We start from the raw sequence: 22,927 nt of genomic DNA, 5'->3' as shown, positions 1-22,927 counted from the left end.
TAAGTCAATAGGGTAATTAATTTTGCAAGCACATCACAAAGTTTGTTTCAAAAAGCCAGATTGGCAGTGCCAGATAAGACAACTGGTTTGCATCAAGTTCAGTACAAAGCACAAAGATTCAGGAACCATGCATCATCTACAACATAATATAATTAAAATAGAATTTTTTTACCTATAGTCCATTTCCTTATTTATAAGAGATACACAGAGCAAATAGTCCCATATCTTCAGTTGCACGACAAAATAAAAGAAGATTCATGTACATATCAAAACTAAGATTCTCCAAATACCATCTCTCGGTCATGAAATATATTCTTCAGTTGCACACCAATAGTTGCCATTCCAGGATAATATCAAATCCAGTCTTCCACATACCCTTTGTCCAAGACCAAAAGAAGTGCACAAATGGTGAGCGTTATAAGGAATTGTTCTTGGGTCCGTACAAAGCATACTAACCCCATTAAAATTACATGCATGGAGACGAGATGCAAGTACGATAATTAACCAACTCAACTGCGTTAATCCTCAAATTAAAATTCCAGAAAGAACTTGATCTTTAAATCTACTTCATCAATGCCACATCTTCTACATGGTTTCTCATCTACTGGTTGTGAGTAGAAAATAGAGCATTAAACCTAGACCCATCCTATGATTATGTAAGTGCCACGCCAGATTACTACACTTGGAACCTTTATATATATATGGGGATAGAATGGAGAGGGTAGGGAGGGAGCAGAGATGGAGGTACCTAGACGCATTCCAGGAAATATTTTCCATGATATAGATCACGAACACCATCCTTTCACGCGACCACAGCAAGATGATCTGAAATAAGGTGGTAAGCGGATTAAGCAACAATCTTATTTTGGAGAATAGCTTATTTACCAGTTATCACACGCAGTTGAGGCACTGCCATGGAGCTGTCAAGTTCTTATGAGGAAACCTTTTATAAACTCCAATGTATTGAAGGGTTATTAACTAAAAGCACACACAAAATACAAATTTTATGATTCCTGGATATAACTCGCATCTTCTGGATCAAAAACCATTAACAAACATTTTGGATCAATTTCTGCATAGTGTAACCACATGAAATCTCAATAACTGTGAAAATTGCGGAGTAGCGCATGTTTCAGAAAAATGATAAGAGGTTCCCTAATCCCTACCACAACGTGATGAAGCTTTGAAACTACATATACCAAGATTTTTACTGGACCATTCAAGACTTGGACAAAAGATACAAAAGTTGCATCTAACTCCTCCTTCTAGGGATTCCATAATAATAACAAAATACTTCAAAACATAATAATCCAAAAATCATATATAAGAACAATGCATATCAATCTTGCGGCACCTCCTAAAACATTTTACAGAAAATCCAACCAAACATTCTCACGCTGTTAGAAACTACTTTATTACAAGCATACCCAAGGAACAATATAATGACCCAGACATAATCTATCTAAGACACTCCTAGACGGGCTTTAGAACCCAGACACCGAATTGACCAGCTGTGAATACAATAATTGTAATTGAGCACTTGTATTTATAACCTGCCCCCTGCATGTACCAGAGGCCAGGCTAGCTGGGCAAGCACACCTGCAAGCACCAGAACCGACTGTGCAACACCTTTATACGCTAACATGCTATCGTAATTGTAATCTGCAACAACAAACCCATATATCCCTTGTAAAAATTGGTTTGACACCGCACCACGTCATCCCTAGTAAGAATATCAATCTCCACCCCTCCAAGCAAACAACCATCGGATTCCACCTCTCGATCATAAGAATGAAACGGCAATCGACAATAGCTCACAATAGCCTCCAGCAGAGGCACACAGAAAGAACTGATAATAAACATGCCTGTAATAATTAATTATTAAGGAGCAACCGGAAAAATACCAACGCAGACCATACAAAGGGAAGAACACAGAAGCCTATGAAATAAATAGTAATAAACACAATTAAATAGCAAGCAATAGGAAACATGGCAAGGCACGACTTACCCTATGAACCAAGCAGCAGCTCCACCAGTAAGTAGTTTCCAACAACAAAGTGGAACCCAAGAACTCAGTTGTAACTGAAACAAGCTGCCAAACAGAAAGTAAGGACCATGAAAAAAAGCAAGGCAAATTAATAAACAGAGAACCATATGTAGAAGCAATGAAGTCTGTAATTGAGAAGTGCAGATAATCACTAAAGCAGAGAACTAACATAACATAATAGCTGAAGGTGGCAAGAAAAAACAAGCAGACCAGATGAGCATAGCAAGCGTGAAAAGCATTCAGGAGCAGTTGGTCAACATGCAAAGACACAGAATGAAAGCCTAAAGCATGGACACCAGATAACCGAATCTCACAGCAAGAAGCTAACAAGAGACACCCTCTATCAGAAGGCACCCTCATTAGCAGAACTGTAAACACATCAGGCACACAATCTCAAATTCTCTTTGTAACCAACCATGCCAAGTTGCCAACCATCATGGACAACATCTTAATAGCCCGGCAGAGCTCAAATCCAACACTCTCTTCCTAACCAAACATCCACCCCTTAAGACAAGGCAAACATCCAGCACTGAGACCATCATAACAAGCAGAGGGATATCCAACCATAATAACTTAGGCAGACCAAATCAATCGACAGAGGCCAATTAGCAGACCGAACACTTTATTTTTTTCACACGTCACCTGACAAAGGTGTCACATCCCTAACTTCTGGCATTGCTCTAGCCTAGCTTCATGTGTGCATCATGTCTATATTTTTGAAACTTGAATTGAGGAATATTGGAAGCCTCAAAACCCTAAATAAAAGAGGGGCAAAAACCCTAGAAATCTCATTCTTTGCTCCAAAAGGCTCTTCTTAAATGTTTGATAATTTTTGATAAGGGTTCTGGTCCCAACCAAAATATTGAACATTTTTAAGGATTTATTTTTGGGACTTTGAATTTAAATCATTAGCTATTTGAATTTGAATTATATTCATATAATTAGAATATAATTTCAAATACCCCTGAAATATTTTATGAGCTTTTGGAAAAGTCCATCTAGCCAAATAAAATTATTCAGAGGAGTTTTTGGCATTGTTTGAATTTGTTTAAAATTCAAAACAGTGGCAAAACGAAATTAAATAAAACAAAACAAAAGAAAAAAATAAAAGAGAGAGAGAGAAGGACTTACCTGGCCTCACCCGTGCAGCCCACCAGAACCGGCCCAGCCCGCCACCGCTACTCCCCCCCCCTGCCGTCTTCCTCTTGCCAGTGGGAGCAGCTGCGTGCTCGCACGCGCGCGGCTGAGGAGGCCACCTCCTCCCTGCCTGGCTGCCTCCTCCTTCCCTGGTCCCTCCCGCGACGCCACGCAGCCCCGACCCCCTCTCACTTCTCCCTCGCTCTCTGGACCTCCCTCCCCCTCGCTCCTCTGTTTCCCCTCCTGCGACCGAACGGAGCCGCCGCCACCGACGAGAGCCACCGTGGCTACCGGCCACCCCACGGCTCACCGACGCCCCAGGAAGCTCCGCCGGTCCTCCCTCTACCTCCTCAACGAGCCACGAGGCCCCGGACGTGCCACAACACCGCCCTCGATGCCTTCTTCAACCTCGGGACCGCCGGCCATCTTCGTCAAATTCGCCGGCTCCGGACCGTCCCCGACCTCGCCGAGCGTCCCCTCGTCATCGCCGTGAGTCACTGACCCTCTCCCCTAACTCAGCATGCTCCCCTCCGTGCCGTAGCGCCGTTCCCCACGAGCACCGAAGCCACCGTCCGCCATTGCTACTGCACGCATAGCCTCCGTGCTCCCCTGGCCTCACTGAGCTGCTCTTAGTGCTCCCCATGTCTAGCAGGTGCTGCCCAGCCTCTCCATTTGCTCACTGATGCACCGTAGCGACGCGCCCGAGCACCACCGAACACCATCGCCGCCAAAGCTCGTCGCCGGCATGAGTTCCGGCGACCCCACGACCTCCCACTCGGTCCTCTGGATGCGCGGGAGCAAGGGCCATCCCCTGGTGCCCTCAGCGCGCCAAACTGACGCCTCTAGCGCAAGTCCGGCATGCCCCGCCGTGTTCTGTGGTCGCCGTCGGCTGGTCTCCGGCGTGCTGACGTGGCGTCGTCGTTAGGGGCTAATGACCCTGCTAACTAACCCTGTGACACTGACAGCGGGCCCCGTAGCGGGTCAAAGCCCGAGTCAACGCGGGATTAGCCCCTGTGTCACTGACGTGTGGACCCCACACGTCAGGTTTGACCCGAGCCGGCCCCTGTTGACTTGCTGACGTCATGCCAACGTCATGCTGACGCAGTAATGTTTTCTGGATTTAATTTAATTCTGAAATTCCAGAAAATGAATATAAACTTCTAAAATTCATAGAAAATTAACCGTAACTCCAAATTAAATAATTTATATATGAAAAATTATCAGAAAAATTCAAGGAATCCATCTGTACCATTTTAATGCATGTTAGAACAACTTATAGCTGCTGTTTAGCACAAATCAAATAAAGGGCATTTAAATAATCACATATGGAGTTTGAATTTGAATCTTGTATTCAAACCAACTTCATTTAATCTGTTGCTAGTTGCATTGGCTCAAAACACATTCATTTTGCCATGTCATGATCATGCATCATATTGTGCATTGCATTGATTGTGTTCCCTTCTGTGTTGCCGGTATTTGTCCCCTCTCGATAGACGTGATACCGATGATGTGATCGTTGACACTGATGAAGACTCAATGTTATCTTCAAAAGTGCCAGGCAAGCAAAACCCCCTTGTTCATTCCGATACAATCCTACTCTCTCGCTCCTGCTCTCTTTTACTGCATTAGGACAACACCGATTCATCTGTTACTTGCTGCGGTAGCTGAACCCCTTTGTCCTTTGCATGACCTGTCATTGCCACAGTAAATAGATGAAACCCACTAGCATGAGTAGGAGTTCTTTGAGCCCTGATGTGCCTACTCATTCATGTTTGTTTGTCATGCCTGCTATTGCTTAGAGTTGAGTCAGGTCTGATTCATCGGGGATGAATCAGAGGCGTGTGAACCTGTCCTACTGTGTGTGAGCTAAGTGTGTGAACACGATTTGGTAAAGGTAGCGGTGAGAGGCCATGTAGGAGTACATGGTGGGTTGTCTCATTGCAGCCGTCCTCAGGAACTGAGTTCTGTGTTTGTGATCCATGATTCAGCTACTACCACGCATTGGGCCCGAAACCAATGGACCCTCTCGGCTTCTTGATCACCCTTGTCCTCTGTCCAGGAGTTGCAAGTAGTTTCTGGTGTTTGTAGTATGCTGGAGGCCGTGGGCAGCGCTGACCGTAGGGGTGGGCTGTGATGCGGTAGGCACGTGGCACGGTGTACCGGGCGCCCGTTTGGTGTCTCGGGAACCCTGTTCACATCGTTTGGGGCTGTGAGCGAAACTCCGGCCGGATCTCCTCATGGATGGAACCCGAATAGGCGATAAACCTGGACTAGAGACTTAGGTGGTTAGGTAGGTCATGGCCGACACCCACGTTGGGCTTCCGCTTGAAGGTTGCCGAGTAAATGTCGTGTAAACGGCGGTAAGTGGTGAGAGCGTGTGTGAAGAAGTACACCCCTGCAGGGTTAACCTAATCTATTCGAATAGCCGTGTCCCCGGAAAAGGACTTCTGGGTTGCTTATATCAGTTCATAGACAAGTGAAAGTGGATACTCTAAAATACGCAAGATAAGCGTGAGTGCTATGGATGGCGTTCTCATAGGGAGACGGGAGCGGATCCATAGTGGTGTATTGATATGGTGAATATGTGGACTCGTGTGCGCCACCTCAAAAAAGTTACTCGCAGTCGTAGTTCAGGATAGCCACCGAGTCAAAGCTGGCTTGCTGCAGTTAAACCCCACCATCCCTTTGTTGATAATGATGCATATGTAGATAGTTCTGATGTAAGTCTTGCTGGGTACATTTGTACTCACGTTTGCCTATTTTATGTTTTTGCAGAGAGACTTCAGTCTCACTAGTATTTCCGCGTGGTCTTCGACGTTTAGCTTGTTACCTCAGCTACGATCTTGTGCCTCGGCAGGATTTGGTAGATAGTCAGGCTTCTCAGCCTTTTTCATTTATAGATGTCTGTACTCAGACATGATAGCTTCCGCTTGTGCTTGATTTGTATGCTCTGAATGTTGGGTCATGAGACCCATGTTTGTAATATCTCGCTCCTTGGAGCCTATTGAATAGATTACTTGAGTCATAGAGTCATGTTGTGATGCCACGTTGTATTTGCACATATCGAGCATATTGTGTGTATGTTATTGAAATGCTTGGTATGTGTGGGATCTGACCATCTAGTTGTTTATCTTTAGTAGCCTCTCTTACGGGGAAATGTCTCCTAGTGTTTCCACCGAGCCATGGTAGCTTGCTACTGCTCCGGAACACTTAGGCTGGCCGGCATGTGTCCTTCTTCGTTCCTGTGTCTGTCCCTTCGGGGAAATGTCACGCGGTGAATACCGGAGTCCTGTTAGCCCGCTACAGCCCGGTTCACCGGAGTCCTGCTAGCCCAGTGCTACAGTCTGGATTCACTCGCTGATGACCGACACGTTCGATGCTGGGTCATGGATGCCTGTCCCTGTAAGTCTGTGCCGCTTTGGGTTTACGACTAGCCATCTCAGCCCGGGCTCCTTATCATATGGATGCTAGCGACACTGTCATATACGTGTGCCAAAAGGCGCAAACGGTCCCGGGCAAAGGTAAGGCGACACCCGTGGGAATACCGTGCGTGAGGCCGCAAAGTGATATGAGGTGTTACATGCTAGATCGATGTGGCATTGAGTCGGGGTCCTGACAGCGTTGGTATCAGAGCTTGATTGCCTGTAGGATTACCAAGCCAAACTGGTCGAAGTTGAGTTTAGAAATTCTTTAGTTATATAAGGGAATTGATTGTGGGATGGAACGTAAGGCTCTTTTTACTCCTTATACCTCATGCCCTTCTGATCTGAGTCATCTTATCTTTCCTGCGGGGATTAAGAACTAGGCTATCTCTTCTTTCTATTAGGATCACGTGTTACTAATCAGTAGACTTGTAAGATTGTTGGATTTAAGTCTCAGTTCAGTTCCTACTACTTCCGTATGTTAATTGTTGATCTCGGAACCTTGATATTGTGCTTCTGAGTGGTTATGCCACCATTTTTGTGATTGTCTCAAATCTTTTTGAGCAATTATAGCCGTTATGCTGTCCGAGTCATCCCAGGTTTCTAAATAGTCCGATGCATTTGCAAATCCCTTCCTTCTGTTTCCGATGTTCCCATGGGCCAGATTAACCACACTAATCGGTGTGTTGAGGTAATTATTGCCTCGACATATATGTTGGAATTATTATTATGACCCTAAGTGCTTAGGGGATCATCTAGTGGTCTAGCCATGATTTGTGTCCTAGTGTGAAGATTCTGGCCTTTATTCTCGGAAGCATCCCGTGATGCTACTTAGTAGTAGGTATTCTACTCCTGGGTTCTGAACCCGAGATTCACTCTACCTACTTCATGTTGATAGTAATTGCTAGTGCCTTTAGGATATTAGTAACCTTTGCGATAGTCCTTGAAGTCCGTGGTATCTTCTTCTTCCAAATACCATGAACTACTTATGGCAGAAGTTCCTCGTTGAACTGAAATATCACAACAGGATTATTCTTGATGAGTTCTCCGTTATATATTGTGACTCTGCCAGTTCTACTTTTCTGCATGGGTTATCCGGAAGAAACATGTGGAATTCGTTCGACATGCTAAACCATGCATCCACAACTCAGAAAATCATATGTTCCTTGAGTTGTCTCTCTTTAGTTGCATTCTGACCCTCGTCTATCAATTGATAGCCAAGAGTATGCGTGCGTTCGTTTATCGATGCCTATTACTCTTGTGGTCCGTCAAGCCATTCTATCGCAGAATGACTAGGAGAAACAAACTCCAGTACCTCTTCCATATCCAGGATTGGGTCAAAGAAGTTGTGCCCCGCAGATCAAATTGCTAATCCAGCCTTTGATCCTGTTCTACCCTGAAGTATTACCATCTTTATATCGGGATTGTTATAGGAATTGCACACCATCCTATGAACTCTTGGTACAGTGATACTTCTTGCCATCATTGTTCATTCCTCGGTTCCGTGTTGTTGCAGCCGGAGTGCCGACAAGTGAATCATGATGTGTGAACTCAATACTCCTAGCAACCCCATTGCTTGGTAGTTAATGGACAATAATCTTATTCTTAGTATGTTGGTTATTGAATCACCATTCTAAGATTGATCGTGCTACCTAGTCTTTATTTCCTGGTGCACTCTTTGATTGATGAGTTAGGATTTTGTCAAGTCCTCGCTCATTTGATCATATCATCTTGCTCTGAAAAGCAAGATTGTTCTCGAGCTTAGTAACATATCGGTGGTTCGTGATTTTCCGAATATCTTCTCGAAAGTATCACCAGGTTGTCGCCTGACTGTTATGTTAAGCTCGTGATCAAGTTGGTTTATCCTGTAAACCACCCTTTCTCCAAGAATCCGTGTTGGATACCCCTGAGCTAGTTGGTTAAGCTATGCATCAACTTGGAGAGTTGGAAGATAGAAGCTTGCCCGATTTAGTTCATCCAAAGGGATATTCTTGTGTAGTGTGTGTTGAAGAAAGATGATATCTTCATCGATTGGTCCTTGTGATCAGTTGTTGGACCTATTGTCTTATCAATCCTTTGATTTGAGTGTGGGCTATCGTCAAATCAAATCAGTACCAACAATGCTCGTAATGTTGTCTTATTCGTGGTTGATCCCTCGAGCATACACCATTATATCTTTTAGGTCTGACCAATGCTATCACTTGTTCACTTAACTATGGAATTCCTTTTAAAAGGAAACCCAGATGAATTGTTGTTGTGCCCATTGACAACATCCTTGTCTTCTCCATAATTTTGCTGAACATTAAGCTAGTGTTGGAAACTTTTGAAAGCATTTGTTCATGCTAGCTCATGAAGCATATGTTTGGATGAAGGTAGTGACTTCCTTTAATTCATGTGCATCTGATGCAAGTTGCCGCCGTGGATTCGAGAAAGTCAATGTTGCTTTCTTTGGAATCATTCCAAATCAGTCATGCACACGTGCGAAGAATGCTGTGCTTTGAAGACTTGCAACCTTCAATCTATATGTATCCCTAGCACACCAAGCCACTGATTGATTTGTTCAAGGAGAAGGAGTTCCTTCATAAGAGCTAATCCGGACTTATGAAAGAACTTCGATACCCTCGTTGATGGTTCCCCCTCCTGAACTCGGTAGTGTTTTATTATAAGACTACCACGTGGTCATGCTTGTCTGGGACAACGTGTTCACATGTTTGTAGCAGAACCAGCTCATGTTTTGGAGCTTGCTATCGTAGTTCATCTCCCGAGAATCCCGCAACGTCATCTCGTCGATTTGTGTTGCAAACTTTCATTTTTCTTCCTAAGACTCGATGAGCTTGGAATATCCTAACACCAACCAGAGCTGAATCTCAGGCAGATATGATGGTTGGAACATTTCCCTAAGAACTATAATATTGGTCTCTCGATAACCGGTAAGGTGGATGTCGTGGCCAACACACCCATCCGGTAGACCTATTATTATAGTATCTTGTTTGAGGAAGTTGGCCACCCCCCCCCTAGGGATTTCGTAGGATTTACTCCCTAGTTGCCCGTATGGATTTTTGTGTTCCCGAAGTCCGACCTTTTACTTGATGTTTTAGATATCAAACCATATCTATGAATGGGTTATACTAGCACATCAAGGAGAACATTAGAAGCGGAGTGCTAAATGTCTCTCAGTCGATCATCTAGATTTTATTTGCTTGGCCTCGCTAAGGTGAAATCTGAGAAAGTGTTATCCTCCTTCGCATCTGCATCGTCCATCGCTATTCATCATGGTAGTATGTTGTGTTGTCAGCACCCTTGACGCGGTTGTTGATAAAACCTTGATGATTGTGGAAATGCTCAAGTTCTTGAGAGCACGCACAAGCGCTACGTCTTATCATCGGCACTAGCTGGGATTGCCCCAGATTTCCTCGGTTATGCTATAACCACTCCAACAGTGAATTCACTCTCTATTGTTGGGTTCTTCCCCAGTTACCAGAATCATTCCCAGCATTTGCATTTTGTTCCCAGCTGGCACCGCCAATGTGCCATTCTACCATGGGTCTCTTCCATTTCCGGTGATAAGCAAAATTCATCCATTACGTTGTCTTCAACAAGGTAATCCACATCATCCAAGTTTGAGTATGCCATTCTACCGAACCCCTCTAAATGATCGATTATGATTTGCCTTAAGCTGGTATAAAGAGTTTCAATGATCTCTGAATCAAAGGTAATTCTTTTGCCACTTAAGGGGAGATATCTACGAGTCACGGTTCCGAAGGTGTCTCGTTGTGGTATCATGGCAACTCAACTCCTCGCTACGTTGACAACCGATTACCACCTTCTTAAGTGTGGAATTGTTGTCCACCTAGTGAACCTTCGTCATCCGTTTCTTTCCACCCCTCTTGATGTGTATCTCGTGTCTCAACCCGAGAGATGGTCCTATGTCTCATTCCGTGAGTTGTTCGATCTTCGAGAAGATCGACCCTTCTAGAGTCTCCTTCTTCCCTCCATGTCATGTTGGCAGGATTTCTCAGAGCAAGACGACAAGACAAAGATGGTGTTCAACTCAACGTTCATTTGAAGTGCAACCTGGATCGTGAAGATTGTACTAGTTTGCGTTTCCCCTTCATCCTACCCTACGCTTGAATCTCGAGACGAGATTCTTGTTTAGTGGGGGTGAGTTGTCACATCCCTAGCTTCTGGTAATGCTCTAGGCTAGCTTCATGTGTGCATCATGTTTAAATTTCATTTAAATTTGAAATGAGGATTGGTGGAACCCTCAGAATCATTTTGAAAATGACCCAAATAAAAAAATTCCCCAAAAGGGTCCAAGAAAATGCTCATGTTGCCCTCTGAAAATATTGGACAGAGATAAAAATCAAAACAATATTTTTAGGAGCTCATGGACATTTAATTTGGCCATTTGGATTAATTCGATAAATATTTGCATTGGAAAGATATTTCTATATATATGAAATATGGTCCAAAAATTATGCCAATTATAAAAGAGCTCTGGAATAATACCATTAGCCCCTACAAAAATTGGCATAATAAAATTAAATGATTTAATATATTTGTTAAATCAAACAAATGTCAGAAAAATAGAAAACAGAGGTAAAATAGGAAAAACAGAGAGAGGGAGGGAAACATTACCTGCAGCCCACCTGGGCCACTTACCTGTAGCCGGCCCAGCTCCTCCCGCTGGCCCAGCCCACCTCCTCCCCTTTGTCTTCTTCCTCCCCTCGCACCGAAGCAGCTCGGTGGCGAGCGCCGATGCCGCCTCGGCCACCTCCTGCCTCCCTGCTTGCCTCCGCTACTCCCTGGAGATGCCACGCGGCTCCCTCAGGCCTCTCTCAACTCCCTCCCGTGCTCATCCCCTTCTCCTGCTCTCCCTCTCGCTCCGCACCTCGGACCCGAACGGAGCCGTCGCCACCGACGCCGTTCGCCGCGGCCACCATCCCCCTCTCGCCTCCCCGACGCCTCCCAGAGCTCCGCAGTGCCTCCCTCGACCTCCTCGACGTCTCACGCGACCAGAAGGGCCCCGAGCAGCCGCCATCGTCATCATCCCCAAGCTTCGGCCCCGGCGCCGTTCTCCGTCGAATTCGGCCACTCCGGCGCGCCCCCGAGCTCGCTGACCCTCCCTGCACGATCCCCGTGAGTCCCTGCTCCGTTTCCCCCTAACCCCAAGTTCGATTTCGAGCTCTAGCCGCCCCCTCTACCGGAGCCGAGACGCTCCGCCGCACGGACTCGTCGCCGGCGAAGCCCCGGTGACCAAATGGCCCCGCGCGTGCATCCGTTGCACTCGCAACGACCCGTGGAGCAACGCTAGCGTGGCAGCTAGCTTGTTTGCAAGCCGCAGCACTAACCTCGCTCCGCCCAAACCCGAGCTCCGGCAGCCGCCGCGGCCTCCACTCCGGCGAGCTCCGGCCACCCCGCGCCTCCCGCATGCCTCCTTTGGATGCGCGCAAGCAAGGGCAACCCTCTGGTGCCCTTGGCTTGGCCCAAAACCGCTCGCAGCGCCACTCCGGCGAGCTCCCGCCGCAGTTTTGGTCGTCGCCGGCCGAACTCCGGCGAAGTCGACGTGTCACTTAATTAGCGCTAATGACCCCACTAACTAACCCCCCCCTCTCACTGACTACTGGGCCCACGCCCCTAACTAACACTAGTTTAAATTCTGTTTAATATTATCTAATCACTGTGGACCCACACGTCAGAGTTGACCATGATGACGTGGATGTTGACCTGACCCCACCTGTCAGCGAGCTAAACAGCCCTGGGTCACTGACCAGTGGACCCCACTGGTCAGGTTTGACCTGGAGGCGCCCTGTTGACCTGCTGACGTCATGATGATGTCAGGCTGACGCAATAAGTATTTTCTGGAATTTAAATAATCTTAAATGATTTAATAATTTCAGAAAATAGCTAAAACTTCTATAAATCATAGAAAATTAACCGTAACTCCAAATTAAATAATTTATATATGAAAAATTATCAGAAAAATTCAAGGAATCCATCTGTACCATTTTCATGCATGTTAGAACAACTTATAGGTGCTGTTTAGCACAAATCAATTAAATGGCATTTGAATAATCACATATGGAGTTTGAATTTGAATCTTGTATTCAAACCAACTTCATTTAATCTGTTGCTAGTTGCATTAGCCCAAAACACATTCATTTTGCCATGTCATGATCATGCATCATATTGCGCATTGCATTGATTGTGTTCCCTTCTGTGTTGCCGGTATTTGTCCCCTCTCGATAGACGTGATACCGATGATGTGATCGTTGACACTGATGAAGACTCAATGCTATCTTCAGAAGTGCCAGGCAAGCAAAACCCCCTTGTTCATTCCGATAAAATCCCACTCTCTCGCTCCTGCTCTCTTTTACTGCATTAGGACAACATCGATTCATCTGTTACTTGCTGCGGTAGCTGAACCCCTTTATCCTTTGCATGACCTGTCATTCCACAGTAAATAGATGAAACCCACTAGCATGAGTAGGAGTTGTTTGAGCCCTGATGTGCCTACTCATTCATGTTTGTTTGTCATGCCTGCTATTGCTTAGAGTTGAGTCAGGTCTGATTCATCGGGGATGAATCAGAGGCGTGTGAACCTGTCCTACTGTGTGTGAGCTAAGTGTGTGAACACGATTTGGTAAAGGTAGCGGTGAGAGGCCATGTAGGAGTACATGGTGGGTTGTCTCATTGCAGCCGTCCTCAGGAACTGAGTTCTGTGTTTGTGATCCATGATTCAGCTACTACCACGCATTGGGCCCGAAACCAATGGACCCTCTCGGCTTCTTGATCACCCTTGTCCTCTGTCCAGGAGTTGCAAGTAGTTTCTGGTGTTTGTAGTATGCTGGAGGCCGTGGGCAGCGCTGACCGTAGGGGTGGGCTGTGATGCGGTAGGCACGTGGCACGGTGTACCGGGCGCCCGTTTGGTGTCTCGGGAACCCTGTTCACATCGTTTGGGGCTGTGAGCGAAACTCCGGCCGGATCTCCTCATGGATGGAATCCGAATAGGCGATAAACCTGGACTAGAGACTTAGGTGATTAGGTAGGTCGTGGCCGACACCCACGTTGGGCTTCCGCTTGAAGGTTGCCGAGTACATGTCGTGTAAACGGCGGTAAGTGGTGAGAGCGTGTGTGAAGAAGTACACCCCTGCAGGGTTAACCTAATCTATTCGAATAGCCGTGTCCGCGGAAAAGGACTTCTGGGTTGCTTATATCAGTTCATAGACAAGTGAAAGTGGATACTCTAAAATATGCAAGATAAGCGTGAGTGCTATGGATGGCGTTCTCGTAGGGAGACGGGAGCGGATCCATAGTGGTGTACTGATATGGTGAATATGTGGACTCGTGTGCGCCACCTCAAAAAAGTTACTCGCAGTCATAGTTCAGGATAGCCATCGAGTCAAAGCTGGCTTGCTGCAGTTAAACCCCACCATCCCTTTGTTGATAATGATGCATATGTAGATAGTTCTGATGTAAGTCTTGCTGGGTACATTTGTACTCACGTTTGCCTATTTTATGTTTTTGCAGAGAGACTTCAGTCTCACTAGTATTTCCGCGTGGTCTTCGACGTTTAGCTTGTTACCTCAGCTACGATCTTGTGCCTCGGCAGGATTTGGTAGATAGTCAGGCTTCTCAGCCTTTTTCATTTATAGATGTCTGTACTCAGACATGATAGCTTCCGCTTGTGCTTGATTTGTATGCTCTGAATGTTGGGTCATGAGACCCATGTTTGTAATATCTCGCTCCTCGGAGCCTATTGAATAGATTACTTGAGTCATAGAGTCATGTTGTGATGCCACGTTGTATTTGCACATATCGAGCATATTGTGTGTATGTTATTGAAATGCTTGGTATGTGTGGGATCTGACCATCTAGTTGTTTATCTTTAGTAGCCTCTCTTACGGGGAAATGTCTCCTAGTGTTTCCACCGAGCCATGGTAGCTTGCTACTGCTCCGGAACACTTAGGCTGGCCGGCATGTGTCCTTCTTCGTTCCTGTGTCTGTCCCTTCGGGGAAATGTCACGCGGTGAATACCGGAGTCCTGTTAGCCCGCTACAGCCCGGTTCACCGGAGTCCTGCTAGCCCAGTGCTACAGCCTGGATTCACTCGCTGATGACCGACACGTTCGATGCTGGGTCATGGATGCCTGTCCCTGTAAGTCTGTGCCGCTTTGGGTTTACGACTAGCCATGTCAGCCCGGGCTCCTTATCATATGGATGCTAGCGACACTGTCATATACGTGTGCCAAAAGGCGCAAACGGTCCCGGGCAAAGGTAAGGCGACACCCGTGGGAATACCGTGCGTGAGGCCGCAAAGTGATATGAGGTGTTACATGCTAGATCGATGTGGCATTGAGTCGGGGTCCTGACAAAAGGATAATGTCATCAAACTAGTCCAAAAGGCGCATACCCCGGTACATTGACCTCTTCTGAAAATCTCACTACAATCATAGAGAGAGAATCCCGGCCCTAGCAAGATCCAGACAACTAAGAAAAAAACACCTGTCACGCACAAGAAAACAAAGGAGGCACAATCGAGAACTACTAAAATCTAACCGGAGGACACCACCATTCATCTCCGTCAACATAAAGAGACAAATGTGAACCACCAAAATCGAGGACCCAGCCAATACAAGAAGAAACCAAACAAATTCACTGATTTGCCACCGTCCACACCCATATGATCGACGGACACACCATACCGAGCAATACACACGGACAAAAAGAAACATAAAAACATAGATAAGGAAAACGAGAGGTCGACCTGTAGTTTCCTGATGAAAACGCGAAGACCAGCATAGATCGACCAGCGGCACAGCAAATCTAGGCCAAGTGAGGAGGAGAACAACGGACCTGCAAGTAATAGACACCCAAGATCAAAAACTGGTCAACCATGACAATTCAAACACAGAAAAGAGGAAAGAACCGAGAGGAGAACCACCTTAGCTGGCGTCACCCCAGCGCGCCGCCATCGGAGCCCCTCGGCGACCAACCCAGCGACGACTCATGGACCAGGGAGCAGGACTACAGAGAGGATTGAGCAACAAAACGAAAGGAGGAGTGGAGGAGAAGAGGCAGGCGACGACGCGGGATAAGGGAGACGGCGAACTGTTATCTTTATAACCAACAAGAGAACAGAAATGTTCCACTTTCATAAAGCTGAGAATTTTAAAAATGTATAGAAAATGCATAAATGGTGCATGGGATTTAAGCAAAATATACAAAAATACAGAAAATCTATTCGGTGGTAGCCATGTGGACCGAGGAAGTAACTAAGGGACCAATTGAACCAAAAACAAACTAAGTAACCAAAATATCACATCAAGATGCTAACAGTACATCAGTGAAATCATTACATAAGACAATTATAAATACTGGAAGCGAGTCTGTCTAGCATAATAAAGTTCAACCTACTTTTAACCAGATTAAATCAAGGACCAACAACAAATAAGAAATATCAAGAACAAATTATATGCAATAAAGATATGAGAGAGAAGAAATCTGTATACAAGACGGCTATAAGCACTGGAGCATAAATAAGCGACACCTTTAAATACAAATAAAGGGTTCATTGCATGGTGGGCTCAGATTCACCTTTACTCGTTCACATAACCTACTCCCGTCATCTCTTATCACCAGATCAATTTGTTTATACAATGGAGCTGCCCTGGTTACCTCTCAACAAGAGTGGCCATCCAAGGACAGAACAATAAGTATCACCTGATCAAAAAGGATTCAAGAGACAAGAGGGAGGATCCAACTCGATACCCACAGGTGCCTCGATTGCTCAAATGCACACTTATTTCAGTCACTGTTAATCATCATCGCCCTAGAAAGAATGGCCTCCCTCACCTCATTGACGCACTGACTAACCAGGAGCCAGCACACACATGGCCTCAGATTCGCCTTTGCTCGATCATTACCCTTCGTCCCTTCCCCTAGTGTCTCCATCGCCAGATCAATGTGTTCTCACAAGGGTGAAACTGCCCTGGTTATCACTCATCAGAAATGAACATCCAAGGGTAGAGCCACTAAAATAAGCACATGATCAAAATGGCTTAAAGAAACAAGGGGAGGTCGTACTTAACACCCACAAGTGCCTCGATTGCTAGAGAGCATGCTTATAACAGCCATAACCGATCATCATAGCCTTGCGCCAGCTAAGTGTCTCTTTTTGATCCAGCGGGCGGGGAAAGATCCAACGGCCCAAAACGCATCCGAAATCAAATCCAGAAGCATAGCTATAGGACCAGGGCATCCACATGTAAACCAGAGAAGCACATGAGCTCCTATGATAGCAAGTAAACATGAACAGCAGCATGCAAACCCTAGAATAGCATGGATCCACAACTATAGAGCTCAAGTAGGAACCGATGGATGAGTAGGGCATAGAGCATCAACCAGACAAGCACCACATAACATAGCCACGGCCATGCCCCCATACAGTAGCCGAAGCAGAGGAGCGGGAGGAAGATGGAGCTCACCGAGGGAGGTTGTAGCAGAGGCAGTACTCAGTGGATGCCGGGGTTGCGCCTGAACGCCGTCCAACCGGCGCAGAACTACAACAAAGAACAGATCCACAAACTGTGAGATTTGGGTAAAAAATAAACTTAGCAGAAGAATGCAATGGGTGGAACTCAAACGATAAATTATATGAACTAATTGACAAAATAATTGTTTTGCATATATTTCTTAAGCCCAACATCCCAAAAAATAGATAAGTTCAGTCTGCCAAGCAGATAAATTAATCTAGACAGGTAAGTTTAGCATCCCAAGCACAAGGGACAAAAAATAGAAGCAAGCAGATAAAGCAAGGAAAGGAACAAAAGCAACAATCCTAGGCCCTACCAGGAGGGAAAAGGCACACATACTTATACTCCGGTAAAAACAAGCAAGGAAGAGAATCATCTGAGGCCTATCCTTGAATCAGCAAAGGTAAAGAAGGAGACGAATAAGGGGTAAAGACGAAGAGGCACAGTTAACTGATCAATGCCTAACCCAATCAATAATGTTGGTGGATCAAATTATTTCTAGGAGCAAAGTACATAACATAAAAAATTCTTTTTACAGAGAGAACTTATCCAACAGTAGACCAATATTTCCTGATAAAAAAATAAATATTTTGGAAGTTAATGCAGTTAAGAAAATCAGCATGTAAAATAAACAAATGTTGCCTGCATAGCAAATGTTTAGCAGATGTATCTCATTGAATAACACATACAAAGCCCTGATGTCTTATTTCTAAGGATATTATTCATCTTTTGACAGTTGGAAACAAAATGTAAAACTGACATCAAATGGGAATTAATATTTTATATGGGAATGCCTACTGGTCTTGGAAAAACATTCTTACACTTTGTTATGCTATCTTGCAAGATAATGGTAAATAATTTTCTAAACTGAATATCCTCAAAAGAGAAAAAAATCTAAACTGAAAAATGGAGAATAAATATTTACGATGGACTAAACTATCTGTCATTACATCATGAACCATGGCCTTTGATGCCATATAAACCTAGCTTGGATGCCGAAGAATCAATTCGTTGAACATCTGTATAATACAGTGTGAAGAGGCTTATCTCTCTACATGAATTGAGTAAGGAGACAGCCACAACATACTATTTGCAGAGTTCTATGATTCCGCTATCCAACTTCTGTAGCTTTAACAATGGTGGAAGAATAAGCTAAATGTGCCTCCTCCTATTCAGAAAAAAATAAAAGATGCTCCTCCCCGCACACAATCCCCTGTCAGACAAGAAGCAAAATTTCAGTAGCCTAACTAGGCACCTTAATTCATGCATACTCTGTAGATCTTAAGAAACTGGGCAATAAACATGGAACTAGAACAACTAGAACACGATCCTCATTTGTATTTGTCAATGCAACCCCATTACCTAAAAGCAAAAAAGCACTCCCACTTGAGCTAAGCAGTAGGCACGGAGAAGTTAGCTGGGTACCAGCATGGTTGCGCCCGCCGGAGGCTCTGGATGATGAGATGTGGTGGCGCGCCCTTGGCAGTGGACTCAGCGTGTTCGAAGCCGTCATGGGACCCCTCGAGGGAACTGGCGAGGTTGAGCACCTCGGAGAGCTTGGAGTCGAGGAGGGCACCACGGCGGAGGCGCGACTACATCACGAGCAGGCGTGACGGGTGCGCGGGGTCGCGGTAGAGCACTAAGAGGTCGCGCATGAGGCCCTCGTCCTCTGGCTCGGGGGCGGCGAGGTGGGGGACGAGGGCTTGCCGCGGCCGATCCCGATGGGAAGGAGGAGGGGGGCGCACAGAGGAGGGGTGGTCGGCTGGGCCGAGGAGACGGCGGGGGCAAGGGTCACATCCCACCTCGTGCGGTGCGGCGGCGGCCTGCTGGGCGAACGAGATGACGGCGGCGTGGGTTTCGATCTGGACGGAGGCGTGTGCGGGTCTAGGGTTAGAGAGGTGAGGCAGGAGGAAGAGGAGGAGGCAAGCGGCGCAAGTGGGAGAGGAGCGGCGGCTAGGTTTTCTCTCATGGGAGCCACTTACTTTTATACGTTTGCGTGTGAAATGATGAAAATGCCCTCGGTGGGGCAGCATAATTACGCGCGGTGGCACGAAGGAGACGGTAACTATTCATTCCAGCAGTAACTTTTTTTGATCCGACGGACAAGATTGATCAGGAGCGATATCCAACGGTCCAGAATGCATCAAAAATTTGATCCGACGGCCGAGAGTCGCTGAGCTCTAAGGAGCCTTGTAGGAGGCTTCATCTCTTATTTCTTGACTAGATCAGGAGCGCGCCTTGGCGCGAGGGTGCCGGTCTTAATGTTGTGGTCAAGCGGTTAATGCTCAAGTTAGTAGGAATTCAGCTTTAACATAGCATTCAAACGGGATAACAAAATAAAAGAAGAAAAATTCACATGTGATACAAGGAAGGCATTATGTAGTTCAACATCGACATGTGAGATTATAAGGCAGAATCAAGTAGTTGCTTGATTTCGGATGGGGAAATGTTCAATTCACCTACATAGACACATTCATGTCAAAGGAAGTCGAAACTACCCAACCGTGGACCTATATGTTTATCAATAAAAATTATTTGCTTCTATATGTTTAATCAATCGTTTGAAAAAGGTTTCTAAATGCAAGCAATGGAGATTAGGGTGTTATCACTTGTCAAGGTCCTGTCACAGACATGGTTCACTACATGTGATCTAAACCTTCCGTTACTTTGTACGGCGGTGTTTACATAAAATTTGATCATACCAAAATAGGCAACAAATGTCATACATGACAGAGCAGTTATAATATCCACGCGGGGCGCCTGGCTCATCGCGTTGTCCTAGCATTTAATCAAAGTGCTTAGTATTCCCAAAGGGAATTACACAGATTGGTCAGGATGGATTATCTCACTACATCAAGGATGTATTATAAAAAAGGCAGGATAACCAAGTCCAGTACATACAATTTTGGCAAAGTTATATATGCCAAAGGGCAAAGCAATTAGATATACCAAAAGGAAGGCAAGCATGATATATTTATTCAGTAGAACAGTTGATATGGAAGCTCATGAATAAGGAGAAACATATATTTTGTTCCAAAAGTAAATCATACCAAATGCAAGGTGAGTAGGAAATATTTACTCAGTAGAACAAATGACCTGGAGGCTCGTAATAAAAGAGAAACATTTCTTTGTTCCAAAGCTAAGGCAGGACGATCAATTCACATTAAGTTAGATACAGAGAGTAGAGTTAGACAACAAAATCAAGCCAGAGCGCCAGTGAGAGATAAGGAACCTATACAGTTCAACTAAAGCATACTATTTGATATCTTCACTTGACTGTCTTGTCGTTCAACTTCCCACATGGCACGTCACATGAACCTGCTGTGAGTTTTTAGTTTAACCAATAAAGCCATAGAAAAAAATCATGGATAATACGGTTATGTTCTTTTAACTGACCGCTTGTTGATAGTGAGCGATGGTTTGCCCCATAGTTTGCACCATATTGGTCCTATGCGTAAGAGTTCAGTTTAACATGCGAAGAACAATCTATTGAACAATGGTGTAAGAGTTCATTTAATATGCAAAGTATTGAACAATGGCATAAGGCCAGCATGCTACCTCTTGTTACGGTCCTCTCACAAAGACATGGTTCGCTACATGGAGCTCGGCCCCTTGTCTTTTTGGCACATTGGCGTTTATGGCAGCGCTTACCTGAATATTTGAGACAACCAGCGTCGGATACAACATCGTTAATAGGAATTAGAGACAACGACGCTGGTACTCTATATATACACCCATACCTTCATCATCACTGATGTAAACAACATCGCTGATTATTTCATAATGTGGTTTTATTACTGGAGTCCTATTAATTGTGAAAGCAAAAATGCAAGAGAGTGGGATCAATGCAGACCTAGAGAGAACAGTCCCAACAAAAACAAAATATCGGTTACTCTCATAAGTGTTAATGCGCATTTTATTTTGAACATGGTCGTATTCAATGGAGAGGGAGGGAAAAAGGAGAGCAAAGAAAATTGGTCAAGCTGAATTGAAATCACATATAAGCAGTAGTTATATTTTAACCAAGCACGGAAGGCATTCAACATATTGTAATCTTGAAGCAAAAGTTTTTCGTAAATAAAACAAATAATTGTTTGTGTCCTAAACCCATCACGTACAAGAACATGAAAAATAGCAAGTGTTTTGGTATACTGAAGCATCAGCCAAAAGGCTATGACTACTCAATTTAGTCCAACAACAAATCCAAGTTTCAGTTCTTTCCAGCCAATCACAAGCATCCAAATATATGTGTACCAACATAGTCTAGTATCTTAATTAAAAGGCACTCAAACAGCATATACGGATTTAACTCTTTCTCAAAATATTATACATGGATTTATCAGTCGATCCACAAGAAGGGTAGCTTTAGAATTTTCGTATCTTATTTTGTTCTTAATGCTAAATCCATTCAAGCTATTTATTTTGTACTATCGATCCAGTAGTCGTTGTACAGAAACATATCTTACTCTTCGTTCTAAATCTATGTTGCATGATGTCACTTGACAGCAGACCTATTCTTACAAGGCACAAATATTACTGTCTCTACAATATATATATTCTGCAAACATTGCCAAGGAAAGAGAACATTATGCATTTAGAGATACAACAGATGTTATATGTCTTCAGTCCAAAAAACAGCCAAAACTTCACAACTATGTTTAGCTATTTTTTCCTGTCTACCGATTTAGAGACTGGAAATGTATTATGTATGATGTATATTGGAAATGCAGGATAGAAAAATGAAGGAAAGTAGTAGCAACACAATAAAATATGGATATCATCTCCGCAATGGATATTACTACTACTCATTTAGTAACCCTATAGCAAGAAAAATAACTTTAATTGGTATTTCATAATCAGCACAATTAACTGAAAAGAACTACTTGTCAAAATTTGCAGTTATTTGTGTACCTACGGAGCGAACCGATGTACTCTTCCCTGGATTGCTCCTCCATTTCCTTCAACTCTTGGTCGTAGCTAGACAGCTGCAAAAGGTTCGTCAAAATCCAATTAAGAAGTCAGGTACGTGTGCTTGCATTGTGCAAGTCCTAGGCATGCCTCCGCGTCAATGAATAATATCAACACACTGAGGAGTAGCTTGGAAGCGGTACCAGGAAGTCGAGGATGGTGTCATGGCCCCAGTACTTCAATTCCGCCAGGTTGTAGGCGTGCGCCGCCGCTTCCTCGCCGCCATACGCCCCTGCAACGACGGCCGGCTTTCATATATCTTAGGGACGCCAAGACTGAGCTCTAATATCAACAGCTCAGTACATTATCAATGCCTACTAAGAAGAACTGAATGCCTACTAAGCAGAATTGTATGCCCACTCAGGCAACTTTGCTTTTTTTTTTGCTTTCCGGTCAGATGATACAGGCTCATGTACATATGCTCATTTTACTTTTTTCTACTATAGTTTCAGGAAGTTGTGTCTTTCGTAGATCTCCTTCCTTTTGTATGATGTTGTTTAGTTAATAGGAGAGCTCACACCTGTGCTAACAAACAAATAGTAGTACTGCTATTTAACCATGCTCAAGAGCTATTTACCAGTTCAACAGTTATCCTGTCCTACTAATTTCACAGCTTGAGTTTAGTACGGATTACAGAGTATAAATATAACATAAGCTACACTTTATAGAGAAGAAATAATCAACTATACTGTACTGCTTGCATGTTTTCCATTAGTGTATGATTACAAAGTCAGAACAAACTTGTGGCCTGACAAGTGACAACTCAGCTAGAGCAAATATATAGTTAATTAGTAAAAATCATAAATCATATTCAAGCTA

At 44.6% G+C, this 22,927-nt stretch overlaps 1 long non-coding RNA gene across 4 annotated transcripts; it reads right to left on the bottom strand.

Moving 5' to 3' along the window:
* Positions 1–8: 8 nt before the first annotated feature.
* LOC123138494 (uncharacterized) lies at positions 9–19,086 on the bottom strand. Of its 4 annotated transcripts, none has more exons than XR_006469185.1 (7): positions 18,503–19,086; positions 18,228–18,353; positions 15,550–17,167; positions 15,373–15,461; positions 2,009–2,092; positions 749–825; positions 9–376 (listed from the first exon to the last, which is right to left on the bottom strand). It is a non-coding gene; the product is annotated as an uncharacterized lncRNA (long non-coding RNA). The 4 variants fall into 4 exon arrangements; XR_006469188.1 differs by having other exon boundaries at positions 2,009–2,082; XR_006469187.1 differs by having other exon boundaries at positions 18,566–19,086.
* Between the last annotated feature and the right edge of the window lie 3,841 nt (positions 19,087–22,927).

This window comes from Triticum aestivum, chromosome 6B (assembly GCF_018294505.1).
Source record: "Triticum aestivum cultivar Chinese Spring chromosome 6B, IWGSC CS RefSeq v2.1, whole genome shotgun sequence".
Classification (NCBI taxonomy): domain Eukaryota; kingdom Viridiplantae; phylum Streptophyta; class Magnoliopsida; order Poales; family Poaceae; genus Triticum; species Triticum aestivum.
Note: the sequence above shows the minus strand (reverse complement) of the source record. Positions and strands in the feature narration are given on the sequence as shown.